The sequence below is a fragment of the Coenobita brevimanus genome, chromosome 86, assembly GCF_032717465.1.
Source record: "Coenobita brevimanus isolate Jiangsu-jjx chromosome 86, ASM3271746v2, whole genome shotgun sequence".
In the NCBI taxonomy this organism is placed as follows: Eukaryota; Metazoa; Arthropoda; class Malacostraca; order Decapoda; family Coenobitidae; genus Coenobita; species Coenobita brevimanus.
In genome coordinates, this window is record NC_137039.1 from 31,499,459 (window position 1) to 31,513,796 (window position 14,338).

Consider the following 14,338-nt stretch of genomic DNA (forward strand, 5'->3'; position numbering starts at 1 on the left):
AAACTACAATAGGCCTGTTTGACCTAGACTATGGCTAGAATAGAAGAGAGACCAACACTACACATCCCTCATGAAACCAGCCACACCATACCGGCAGGAAAAAGTGAGAAGGACTGCAGTTTATGATGCTGTAAAATTTAAGCCGCTGAATATACCGAACTGTTTTGGGACCTGCTGGGATATATGTACCTGAGAAAGCATACATTTAAATACGATATGTACGTATGTAATAATAATAATAATTAAATAATAATAATAATAATAATAATATGTATAGTTGCCAGACACTATTTCCCCTACCCAAGCACTACTTCCTCCCGTCCCCTCCCCTCCCCGCTACCAACCCTTCTGTATATATTATTAAAAAAAAAAAAAAAAAAAAATGCAAGTCCTTCCTACTCAACACTATCTACATTTACTCCAGTATTTCCCAAACATTCGCCCTTGATATGATGAAAGGAAACTAAGGATATTATAAATTAACCCGCGCCGACCTAGAAAGTCAGTTCTACGTAAACACACTAGAACAGAAACTAGCCAAATTAAGTCATCTATTACTCAGTTTTATGATCTGGGGTAAACTGAAGGGATGATGTTTTGTTTTGTTCATTTTGCATGGTACTGTTGGTCATGTCAGTCTTTTGGATAGTACTGTAGGTCATGTCAGTCTTTTAGATAGTACTGTAGGTCATGTCAGTCTTTTGGACAGTACTGTAGGTCATGTCAGTCTTTTGAACAGTACTGTAGGTCATGTCAGTCTTCTGAACAGTAGTGTAGGTCATGTCAGTCTTTTGAACAGTAGTGTAGGTCATGCCAGTCTTTTGGATAGTACTGTAGGTCATGTCAGGCTTATCTCATGTTAAAATAAGAGAAAGAAAGGATAACTGAAGTGGTCTGGCTAATCTGTATGGCAGTAAACGGTAATAACAACACTCTTCTCAATTACCTATAAAACTCTACGGTATTTCTCTACGTAAATCAAACTCTCTATCAATCTCACTATTTCTCCTCTCACTGCCTCCTGAATACTATACTGCTTTTATTTTAACTTGGCCTAAAACTGCCACCTCCCCATCTTGAACGCTCACTTGTAAGATTAGACTGACACTAGATTAAGATGCTAGTCACGAAGAAGTGCCGTGGAAAGGACCCAGAACCGTAATATTGTCTTTATCTTCCACTAAGCAACGCGAAATAAGATGCAAAAGGACGAAGATCTAGGCCATGCAAGTGTGAATTGACACTAGATTATGATGCTAGTCACGAAGAAGTGTTATGGAAAAGATATAGAACCGTAACTTTTTCTTTAAGCTACGTGAAATAAGCTGCAAAAGGACGAAAATCCAGGCCAAGTTAGAGTAAAAAGGGTATCTCACTTCTAAGATGCGAGAGGCTGTGTAGACCTGACAAAGTATAAAGGATATGTCGTAAAAGTGAAGCAGACCCGTGTAATGATAAGTCACTGATTATACCTCTGCAGTGTCAACGAACCCTGGATATAAGCTAATAATAATAATAATAATAATGATAATAATAATAATAAAACTTCAACAATAACAAACTCCCGTGAAATGACTCGATTATTAACAATAAAGAAAGGCTGTAAAATCTTATGACACAGGTAACATTTTCTTTAATCTGCAGGTGAGGTTACTAATCGGGGTACTGATAACAGAGAAAGAGTAGGTCAGGCAGCCACATTCCTCTTCTTCTTTGCCTCCTTTCTTCCTCCTCCTCGTCTTCTTCTTCTTCCTCTTCCTCCTCCTTGTCTTCTTCTTCTTCCTCTTCCTCCTCCTCGTCTTCTTCTTCTTCCTCCTCCTCCTCCTTGTCTTCTTCCTCCTCCTCCTTGTCTTCTTCCTCTTCCTCCTCCTTGTCTTCTTCCTCTTCCTCCTCCTTGTCTTCCTCCTCCTCCTCCTCCTTGTCTTCTTCCTCCTCCTCCTCCTTGTCTTCTTCTTCCTCCTCCTCCTTGTCTTCTTCCTCTTCGTCCTCCTTGTCTTCTTCCTCTTCCTCCTTCTATGATCTGTTCTCACTAGTTTCGATATTATCTAAGTATTTTTCATCACATATCCCTGCGATGTACAGTCACATACAAAAGTTCATTCGCCAATGCTTCAGTGAGACTTAGTAGATGATGACGATGATGATGATGATGATGATGATGGAGGTGGCGGCGGTGATGATGATGATAATGATGGTGGTGGTGGTGATGATGATAACGATAATAATGATGATGATAATGATGACGGTGGTGATGGTGGTGATGACGATGATGATGATAAATGTTGTTGTTGATGATGTACAGCTCAGTCCACTACGTCAGTCAATCGTCTATTACTCCAGCAAAGAAACAGAGAGAAGAGGTGAAAGGACTTCTGCATCTGACTGTGCCTTGTCTTGAGTGGACATATTCCCAGAGGACAATTAGTAGTAGTAGTAGTAACAGTAGTAGCAGCAGTAGTGATGCCTAGTTTAAGAAAAAAACGGCAGGCAGGAAGGTTGGTAAGATGATACTGGCCAGAGAAAGTGGAAAGACCCAGCAGATAGGAAAATAAATCGATATGCCATTACAGTACCGGTGTGAACTTAGGATAATTATGCTGACACCACTTCATCTTAAATGGAGTGATTTTTCTATTTAATAATAATGATGACAATAATAAAAAATAAAAATAAAACAATAATAATAAAATAATATAAAATAATACTTATAAAATCCCTGCATATATATTACTGGAATACATAGACTAAGAACTTTTATAAATATGTAGGAGGAAAAGGGGGGAGTGAAGAAAACAAAGGTATATATATATATATATATATATATATATATATATATATATATATATATATATATTAAGATGCTGCCTACCGACTACACGTGCGTCAATGTGGTAGACAATCAGTTTCTACCAAGTCACAATCTTCCCCTAGAATACGGCACGCAACAGTCGAATTTCCAGCTAGGTCCCTAATTGAACTACTGGATTGGATAGGGGTCAGGGCGAAACATACTTTGTCCATTTGTCCGACCCGCCTAAGAATCTAACTCGGTCTTTCATTTGTGAGTTGGATGTGCTGGAGAGAGAGAGAGAGAGAGAGAGAGAGAGAGAGAGAGAGAGAGAAATACCTGCAATAAGTCGCTGAGTGTGGATTGAGCACCTGTCCTATTTTTTTCTTTCACTTTAACTTGGCCCAGTTTTCGTCTTTTTTGCACTTCTTCGTGACTGGCATCATATTCTAGTGCTAATCTACTTACAGCTCTGGAATCACGATGGAGAGATGGCAATTGTAGGCCAAGTAAAAGGAAAATAGAATAAGACAAGGATAGTAAAGAAGGCAGTGCTCGTCCACACAACCGTCCAGCAAGAAAGAAAGAGGGAAAGAGGAAAAAGGGAAAACGCAGCAGCACAGAAAATACGGAAACTTTACGGGAAAGGACGAAAAGGAGGGAGAGAGGAATGATGAAAGTACGGCAGTGTGCGGTCCACGGGGAATAGGTGAAGGATAAATAAGAGTAATGAAAGAAAGGAAAAGGGAAAAGGAGGAAAGAAATGCAAAAGGGAAGGGGAAAGGATGAAATGCATGGGAAAGAGGAATGGGGTGCAAGGGGAGAGAAAAGGAAAGATGGAATAATGGACTGGAGGAGGGAATGAGTGAAAGAAGGGGAGAGGGGAAGGTAGGGAGGGAAAGGAAAAGAGGGATAATGGCATGTAGGGAGGGAGGGGAGGGAAGAAGGGAAAGGAAAGGAGTGACCAGGGGAGGGAGGGAGGGAAAAGAGGAGGAACGGGGGAGGGAAGGGAGAAGGGAGGGAGGGAGGTAAGGAATGGAATAACCCTGGGGGGAGGAGGTGAGAAGGGTGCTAGGGAGGGAGGGAGGGGGAGAGGGTGGTGGAAAGGAGGGAGGGAGGGAAGGAGGGAAAGGAAGTGAGGTGGGTCAGGAGAGAATGAAGGAGAGGGTGCAAGAGGGAGGAAAACTGGGAGAGGAGGAGGAGGAGGGGAGGGAGGAGAAAGAAAGGGAGGGAGGAAGGGGGAGGGGGGAGGGGAGGAAAGGATAGTAGCCAACCCCAATGCGTAAGGGAAGTGAGAAAAAAGTGGGGGAAAAAAAAAAAAAAGAGAGAGAGAGGACAGAATTTGTCTTATTTACGCGTCCACGATTTGGCAACACTGCGTGACTTGTCCAATCCGATTTTATTATTTTATTATTTTTTTTTACTTTCGCTCAAGAATTCGAAATGGGACGAAAAGGAATAGAGCGAAAAATACTGGGAAGGGATAAGAAAGGGATAGCAACGGGGAGAAGGAAGGTGAGAAGAAGGAACAAAGGAAGTGGTGTGTGTGTGTGTGTGAGAGAGAGAGAGAGAGAGAGAGAGAGCTGATATTGAAGGAGAGAGGAAGGACGAGGATGAAAATACACACACGCACGCACACGCACAGAGAGAGGGAGAGAGGGGGGGACTGAAGGAGGTAGAAGGGAAGAGGATGATGAAACACACACACACACACACACACACACACACACACACACACACACACACACAGGGAATCGGATGAACACACACACACACACACACACACACACACACACACACACACAGAGGGAACTGGATGAACACACACACACACACACACACAGGAGAGAGAGAGAGAGAGAGAGAGAGAGAGTGCTGGAGAACGGGGAGGGGAGTGAAGCACGTAGGCAGAGAAGGGAGTGGAGAGGGAGACAAAGGGAGGGAGGGGAGGGAGAAAGGGACTGAGGAAGGGAAGGAGAGGAGGATTTTGCTAGGGAGAGGCAGGGGAGGGGAGGGGAGAGAGAGGAAGGAAGGAGGGGAAGGGGAGGAGGAGGAGGAGGGGTACAGGAGAGAAGAGAAATGGAGGCAGGGGGGAGGGAAGGGGTACTGGGAGCATGGGTAGAGATGAAGGGAGGGAGGAGAGTAGAGGGAGGTGAGGGGGAGGGGAGGATTATGATGGCAGGGGAGGGAGGAGGGGAGAAGAGACAGACACTGATGGAGGGTGGGAGGGACTGCCTGCGGGGAGGGAGAGAGAAGAGGGGAGGAGGGAAATGGGAGGGAGAAAATGAGGGAGGGGGTTGATGGTGGTGGAGGGCGTTGGAACCCAAGGGAGGAAGGGAGGGGGAGAGGGAGTGAAGCGCAACGTTGCCAAATCTCCACCCTCAACTCCACCCACAGCATTTCCCAATTTTCCCAATTCCCCAACCCATTTACCCCATTCCTCCCCCAAAACAATTACCGATAAATAAGTAATAAATAAGAAACAGGAAGCAGAAGGACGATAAATGAATAAAAAAAACTTACGAATGCACGAAACTTGGCATCGGCGCAGCTAAGTCAGACGCCATTAGAGGGTTGCCTATTCACTATTTAAAGTCGGGCTTGTACCGTTGGAAGTGTCCTAGAGAGAGAGAGAGACAGAGACAGAGAGAGAGAATGCAAAAACGACGAAAGCTGGAGAGAGAGAGAGAGAGAGGTGCAAAAACGACGAAAGCTGGAGAGATAGAATGTGCAAAAACGACGAAAGCATAAAACGAGTGTGTGCGTGTGTGTGCAAAAACGACGAAAGCGGAAAAACGAGAGAGAGAGAGAGTGTGTGTGTGTGTGTGTGTGTGTGTGTGTGTGTGTGTGTGTGTGTGTGTGTGCAAAAACGAGGAAAGCGGAAAAACGAGAGAGAGAGAGAGAGATGTGCAAAAACGACGAAAGCAGTAAAACGAGAGAGAGAGAGAGAGAGAGAGTGTGTGTGTGTGTGTGTGTGTGTGTGTGTGTGTAAAAACGACGAAAGCGGAAAAACGAGAGAGAGAGAGAGAGAGAGAGAGAGAGTGTGTGTGTGTGTGTGTGTGTGTGCAAAAACGAGGAAAGCGGAAAAACGAGAGAGAGAGAGAGAGAGAGAGAGAGAGCATAGAACAACATATCTAGCATCTGTAGGGCCACATTTAGACTCATATTCTGGTGTCCGTACTATAGAATGGATATAAATTCTACAGAAAATGTGCAAATGATAATAATAACAAGAAGCGGTGTCAAAGCACAGCAAACCCGTCCCTGGCAGTCATCTTTGTGCTGACGTATAAACACAACAGGATATCTAGTCAAAGGTATCACATATCAAATTTGGAGTAAATCGCGTGAAATTTGACGATTTTACGTCTATTTGAAATTTTAGGAAGGACCCACCTGATACTGACCCCCCTACCGCTAACAGGAGGATGATCCCCTGATGTAATGAGGCATGTCATAGGATGCAAATCTGAAATATGCACCTTTAGGTTTTGGTTTCATGTCGATATGACGAATTTGAAAGGAGTTATGGCGAAAAAGATTTTTACCCGTCGCTTTTTTTTTTTTTTTTCTACATTTTTGGGACCTACAGCCTGGGCAATGGCACAATTTGGCCCAAAATTTAATTAGGTGATCAGAAAGTCATAGCCCATCATCCCTGTAATTTTAATCAAAATCGCACCAGTACTTTTCGCGTAAAGTTAACAGAGAGAAACAAACGAACAGACAAACCGAGTGAAAACAATACCCGTCCCCGTGCCCCTCCGGGGCGGGGACGAGTAATAATAATAATAATCATCATCATCATCTAAGGGTATAACTGCTTGGACTTACCTTTATCCATTATCAGCAACTAGAGAGAGAGAGAGAGAGAGAGAGAAAACCGATCAAAACTTACCTTTCTCCGTAATCAGCGCTCCTCATTAGGGACCCCACCTGCAAATTAAATAAAGTTACCTGTGTCAAAGAATTAGTGCTTTACCTTAATTAATACAGGTAGCTTCTATGGAAACTATTTCACTGAGAGAGAGAGAGAGAGAGAGAGAGAGAGAGAGAGAGAGGAAAATGGCTACCTGACCTACTCTTTCTCCGTTATCAGAACCCCGATTAGTGACCTCACCTGCAAATTAAAGAAAATGTTACCTGTCATAAGATTTTACTGCCTTTCTTTACTGTTAATAATTCTAGTCATTTCACGGGAGTTATTATTATTATTAGTAGTAGTAGTAGTAGTAGTAGTAGTAGTAGTCGTTGTTGTTGTTTTGTAATAGTAGTAGTAGTGATAGTAGTAGTTGTAGTAGTAGTATTGTTCTTATCTGTATTAGTAGTAGTAGTAGTATTGTTCTTATCTGCATTATTATTATTATTATTATTATTATTATTAACCGCCAACGAAGTTGGAGGAGGTTACGTATTCACCTATGTTTGTCTGTCTGTTTGTTTGTCCAGACATCTCCAAAAGTTCTCAATGAATTTCAATGAAATTTTATGGAAGGGTGGGTCATGGGCCAAGAAAGAACTGATTAAATTTGGGGGCGGATCCGGATCCCGATCCTGCAATGACATTGGTGGATGTATGCGATCTCTGCGTGCTTTCTAATTATTATTTTTATTATTATCATTATCACCATCATCATCATCATGATTATTATCATTATCATAACGACCACCATCATCATTCAACAACCACCAATATCTTAACTGGTCACTTACAACAGACTAATACCACCTCCAGACGATTTTATTCAGTTGTGGAGAGACTTATCGAACTCCAGGGGTTAGATACAGCCGTCACTAACCCCTTCATTATCTACCCCGGGTTAAATAAAATCGTCTGAAAATGATAAAATAACTAACGCAAACTTTCTCCGTTATCAGTCTTCCTCCTTCGTTATCTCACCTGCTAATTAAATACATTGTTACCTGTGTCAAAGGATTTTATAATGCTCTCGTCGACTTAGAATGCTCCCTAACACCTTTTCCTAAGCGATTTATTTTGCTTATTACACCTAATTACTGTCCCATTCTGTTTTATATAAATCCTTCAAACACGGCCATACTCTGCCTACTTACCGTACAAAAGGATATTAACCTGCCGCATCCAAAAAATAATTCGCAAAGGTAGAGGTGCTAGGGAAACTCCTTACCCGTCGAGAATACGGTAAAATACAATGCTACGTTTCTTCACTCTCTCCATAGCACTTCTTCCTGACTAGCATCATATTCTGGCTTTATTGCTACGGTTCAGTATTGAAGGTGGAAGGATGGAGATTTTGGAGTTAGAGTTAAACAAGTAAAGTGTTGCTATTCTTACATTAACCTCTTCGCCACGACGTATCCGTTATAATTAAGTTATTTATTTATTTATTTTCAGCTTAGGGAGAGGCTCTGACTGTGAAGGGGTTAAAGAAGGTTATATCAAATCTCTGTTGTAAATATCTCGCCTACGCACGCACGCACGCACACACACACACACACACACACACACACACACACACACACACACACACACACACACACAATCCCCAAGAGAATAGAAACGAAGCTGACCTAACCTTTCTCCATCGCCATCACCTGTTCATTAGTAAGCACACCTGCAATTAAAAGTTACCTGTGTTGTAAGAAGTGACTACCTTTCTTTTCTTAATAATCCAGGTCATTTCACTGGATTTGCATGTTCTGATATTTAGCCTGGCATCTGTACACTATTCTCGGTGGTCAAGGAAGCTCCCAAACACCTCTTTCTTACCGATTTAGTTTTGAATGTGACTGGCTAATGTCGTTTTGTAAGCTATCCCTGCAGAGTATGGCGATATTGGAAGGACTTACATAAAACAGAAAAGGACCGCAAGGTGTATAAAGCAAAATAAATCGCCTATCAAAAGATGTTAGGTCACAGACAGGTGTTAATACCAGACCTGACAAGCTTCATGCTTTTAGTTATGTTTTGGTAATGAGTCATTAATGTAGCTTTCAATATACTGTAATTCACTTAATTAACCTTTGGAAAACATGACTATAAAATGCATATTAGATTCACACACACACACACACACACACACACACACACACTACACGCCCGATTTTATTGATGTTCATTGACAAACCCACACACGCTCGATTTTACATTTATATAAACTGATTTCCATAGCACATATACCTACAAAACTCGGCTGGTTAATGTGCCTAATATTTCTCCTCATTCACAGCACACCCACAGCCACAGGTTTGAAAAATTTGTATAACTTTATTACGAGAAGGTCACCATAATTTAATTTTTGCCAACCAGACGATGAAACCAAATATATACAATTTACTAATAGACAGATATTGCCAGATTTCTAAATTACCTTCAATGTTACTATTGTTCCTATCTCTAAAAGTACGGTACTGAAATTCTCGGTGTTTCACTTAAAAATACCATCAGCTGGACCTCTCACGTTAGATCACTTGCTAAAACCGCTTCAAAGAAACCTGGATTATTGTACAGAGGTCGTAGCTTCTTCACTGACGAGCAGTTAGCTATACATTATAAGAGTTATGTGCGCTCTCTGCTGGAATATTGCTCACACTTGTGGAATGGATGTGGAGAGGTTGCATGAAAACAACTAGACAAAACCTAGAACAAAGCTTTTAGAATTATTAATAACCCTACAATTACAAATGAACTACCCGGTACCTCCCCTACAACTAAAAAGGAATGTTGCCTCCCTTGCATTACTTTACAGATACTTTTATGGCAAATGCTCAGACGAAGTTGCATCCATTGTGCCACCTCTCCATGCCTTCCCCCGCGCTACACGGGCATCTAGTAGCGCTCATGACTGGAATGTACATTGCCATATTGCAGAACTTTTGCCGATCAGAATTCTTTTATTCCCCGAACTGCATTTCTTTGGCCTCGCTTCCCCAGAGTTCTTTCCCCCCAAACTTCAACCTACGGCTGTTCACGTCCAACTGTTACAGATTTTTTACGAATGGAGGACGCCTGTAATCTGGTGTATGGATTATTATTTTTCTGTTTCTTTGTGTCTCCTTCCTCTGTTCTGTTATTAACAAATATGAATTTAGGAGGTTTTTGAACTGTGAAGGCTATGTATAATGATAATAATAATAATAATAATAATGATAATAGTAATAATATAAATAAATAACTGTCCAGCGAATCCCTCAGCAACAAAACAATAAAGTCTAACCTAAAATAATTATATATCTACAAGTGCGTTCATGGCAATTTTTCTCTCTGCCCTTTATACAGCTACGGTTTTAGACGACCATTGCCCTTCTCAAGCTCTCAGTAGTGGTGTCCCCCAGGGTTCTGTCCTTTCACCTATCCCTTTTCTCCTATTCCACACCTGTCCACTAGCCCCCTATCCACTCCCATCACTCCACCCTTCACCCCTCCACCCGCTCCCCACAACGACCACCAAAACAATCAAGGGATGAGGCTATGACATAACTTCTGGTTTTATTTTATTTTTATAATGACTACAAAACCCGGTATCCCCAATTCCTTCCGGGTCCCATCCGGATAAAGCGCCTTAACCCACTAGCCCACCAAGCGTCTTTTGGTGATATGGTTACCACCCAACGTAGTAAATGGTTTCCTGAGTTATAAGAAACCAATCTGGCTTGTCTCAAAACCGCGTCAAACTCAAGATTATTTTCCAAAACTATTCACCTATAATCTATAAACTCGATGCCCGTCAGTGTAAAGGAATTATTGATCAACCATTTTTATTTATGTACTGAAAAACGCTTTACAGTTACACGGAAAGAACCAAGGTAGGTACATCAATGGTGGTAGTGATGGAAACTGTGGCTGGAATGGTAGTTGTGGTAGCTGTGATGGTGGTAGTGGTGTCAGTTGCGGCGATGGAAATGGTGGTAGCTGTGGTGGTGGTGGTTGTAGTGTAGCAGTGATGAAGGTAGTGGTAGCAGTAGGGCTGGGGATTGTGGTGGTAGTGATGATGGTTGTGGTGGTAGTAGAGTTGGTGATGGTGGTGTAGTAGCGTTGGTGGTGGCGGCAGTAGTAAAGTTGGAGGTGGTGGTGGTGGTGGTGGTGATGGTAGTGGTAGGAGCAGAGTTGGTGGTGGTGGTAGTTGTAGTGGTAGTACTGGTTAATCGTAGCAAATTATCAAAACTGTGGTAGTTAAAATAGTTTCACAAGTGTGGTAGAGATAGTGGTAGTTCCCGAAATAGTACTTATACACAGAACAAGACAGTGGTAGTAGTGGCGGTAGCGATGGTGGTAGGGATGATGGTTGCAGAAAGGAATGGTGGTAATTGTGGTAGTTGTTGTAGTCATGATGGTGGCAGTATGATGGTAGTGGCAATTGTACTGATGGTGATCGCAGATAGTGGTAGTAGTAGTGGTGGTGGTGGTAGTAGTGGTGATGGCAATGGTGGAAGTAGTCGTGATGGTAGTTTTGGTAACGATGGTAGTGGTGATGGTGGTAGTGTTGGCGATAATACTGGTAGGTGTACTGGTAGCACTGGTAACGGTGGTAGTAGTGATGGTAGTGCCGGTGATGGTAGTAGTAGTCTGGTGATGGTTGTACTGGTAACGATGGTAGTGGTGGTGGTGGTGGTGATGCCAGTGTGGTGCTGATGGTGGTGATAGTGTGGTGATGGTGGTAGGGGGTGTGGTGATGGTGGTAGAAGTGGTGGTTATAGAAGTGACGGTGATGATGATGATGGTTGTGATGGGGATGGTGGTAGTAGTGATGGTAGTAGAAGCAATGGTAGTAGTGATGGTGGTAGTGGTGATGGTGGCAGAACAGTGGTAGTGATAGTGGTAGTAGTGATGGTGGCAGAAGCAGTGGTAGTGATGGTGGTAGAAGCAGTGGTAGTGATGGTGGTAGAGGAAGTGGTAGTGATAGTGGTAGTAGTGATGATGGTAGTAGTTCCAAGCGTATAAGAAAAAAAAAATGAAGACGTACCCGAGGATGTGGCAACGCCGGAAATAGCTCACACGCACACATGAACACATGACGGTACACAAACACACACACACACACACTCGAGCAGACATACACCCACACATACTAACATACACACAAATACATACATACACACATACATGCAAATAAACATACATACATACATACTAAAATGATGAGAGGTAAAGATGGAAGACCAGGTGTGTAAGAGTTGGCAATTCCTACCTGTGAATCTGGCTACACTACCTTGATTCCCAGAAAGTGACTAGAATAGTAAAGAAGACAGCTTTCTGAGAGAGAGAGAGAGAGAGAGAGAGAGAGAGAGAGAGAGAGAGAGAGAGAGAGAGAGAGGAATACACAACACAACGAAAGGGAGATATTCGAGAGAGAGAGAGAGAGAGAGAGAGAGAGATTCAAAGCCGACTGCCTCTTTCTCTCCCGCCCATCAGAACACAAAGTTAATCTGAGTGTTAATATAGAGCCAAATTAAAAGAGAAATTAAACATCTCACAATGCCTCTCTGATAATCAACTCTTTTTACCTGTCTAATAACAGTGGGGGTTTGGGGTGATTTTATTGGCTGTGGTAGTTGTGGTAGGGGTGGTACTTCTGGATGATTGTGGTAGGGGTGGTACTTCTGGATGATTGTGGTAGCGGTGTTAGTTGTGGTTATGATTTGGTATTGACTGTGGTAGTGGTCGTAGTTGTGGATGCTTATGGTAGTGATGATGGTAGTGGTGATAGCTGTGGATGCTTGTTGAAGTAGTGGTAGTTATGCTTGTGACTGTGGTAGCGGTGGTAGCAGTGGTTGTAACTGTGGTGGTGGTGATAGTTGTGGATGCTTATGGTAGTTGTGCTTGTGACTGTAGTAGCGGTGGTAGCAGTGGCTGTAAAAGAGGCAGTGGCGTAGTAGTAGTTGCAAATGTGGTAGTAATGGATGTAATTGTGGTAGTGGTGATGGTGAGTGTGGTAGTGAGGGTAGTAGTGCTTGTAACAGTGGTAGTGATGATAGTAGTGGTTGTGAGTGTGGTAGTGGTGGTAGTATCGGTTGTGATTGGGGCGGTGGTGGCTATGACTGCAGCGGTAGCGGCTCTTGTGGTTACCGTATCTGTAGTTGTGGTAGCAATTGTGGTAGTGGTGGTAGTAATAGCTGTAATTGTGGTAATGGTAGTAATTGTGGTAGTGGTGGTAGTAATCGTGGTAGTGATAGCTGTAATTGTGGTAATGGTAGTAATTGTGGTAGTGGTGGTAGTAATCGTGGTAGTGATAGCTGTAATTGTGGTAATGGTAGTAATTGTGGCAGTGGTGGTAGTAATCGTGGCAGTGATAGCTGTAATTGTGGTAATGTGTTGTAATTGTGGTACTGGTGGTAGTAATCGTGGTACTGGTGGTAGTAATCGTGGTAATGGTGGTAGTAATCGTGGTAGTGATAGCAGTAGTTGTGGTAATGGTAGTAACTGTGGTAATGGTGGTGGTAACTGTGGTAGTGATGGTAGTAAATGTGGTAGTGGTAGTAACTGTGGTAGAGGTGGTATTGATTGTAGTAATGGTAGTAATTGTAGTAGTGGTAGTAACTGTGGTAGTGGTGGTAACTGTGGTAAAGGTGGTATTGATTGTGGTAATGGTAGTAATAGTGGTAGTGCTGGTAATGATTGTGGTAGTGGTAGCTGTGGTCTCTCCCAAGCTGAATAAAACTCATCTTGTAGAAAACACACACACACACACACACACACACACACACACACACACACACACACACAAAACATCCTCGTTCTGAAGAGGTTTTAGGGAATTAAGAGGAAGGCCATAACATCAGTCTGTCCAAACAAACTTATGTAACACTTTCGCTGTGAGTGCTGCCTTTACTCTCTCTCTCTCTCTCTCAGTGCACCTCAATGTCGAAATAAAAACGATAAACTAACATTACAGAAGAAAGTTAAAATATCTATTATCCAAAACAAATCGCTCTGGATAGGGTGTTACGGAGCCTTATTTGCGGCCTCGAATATAAGCTCAAGGGGGGAGGCGAAATTATAAATGAATCTTTATATATTTTTTGTCTAAGAAAATTTGTGAATCTTGTAACTCGTCCCTGTGTTATGGTTAGGTACCGTGGGTGAAGGAGTCTCTCTCTCTCTCTCTCGTTTTCACCGTTCCTGTTTACATTTCTCCCCTTAAAACGCGCACACACACACACACACACACACACACACACACACACACTCTCTCTCTCTCTCTCTCGTTTTCACCGTTCCTGTTTACATTTCTTCCCTTAAAACGCACGCACACACACACACACACACACACACACACACACACACACACACACACTCTCTCTCTCTCTCTCTCAGCCTTGACATTCACTAGAGCGACCCCTCCCTCCTTGTGACTATTATTGCTTTATTTTCTTTCTCTTTCCATTTATATTTTCTATCGATTTACCTGTGTTCATCATGCTCTCTCTCTCTCTCTCTCTCTCTCTCTCACACACACACATCACGGTATAACAATCTCTCTCCTCTAACATAACTGGGTGTACTCTCTCTCTCTCTCTCTCTCTCTCTCTCTCTCTCTCTCTCACACACATCACGGTATAACAATCTCTCTC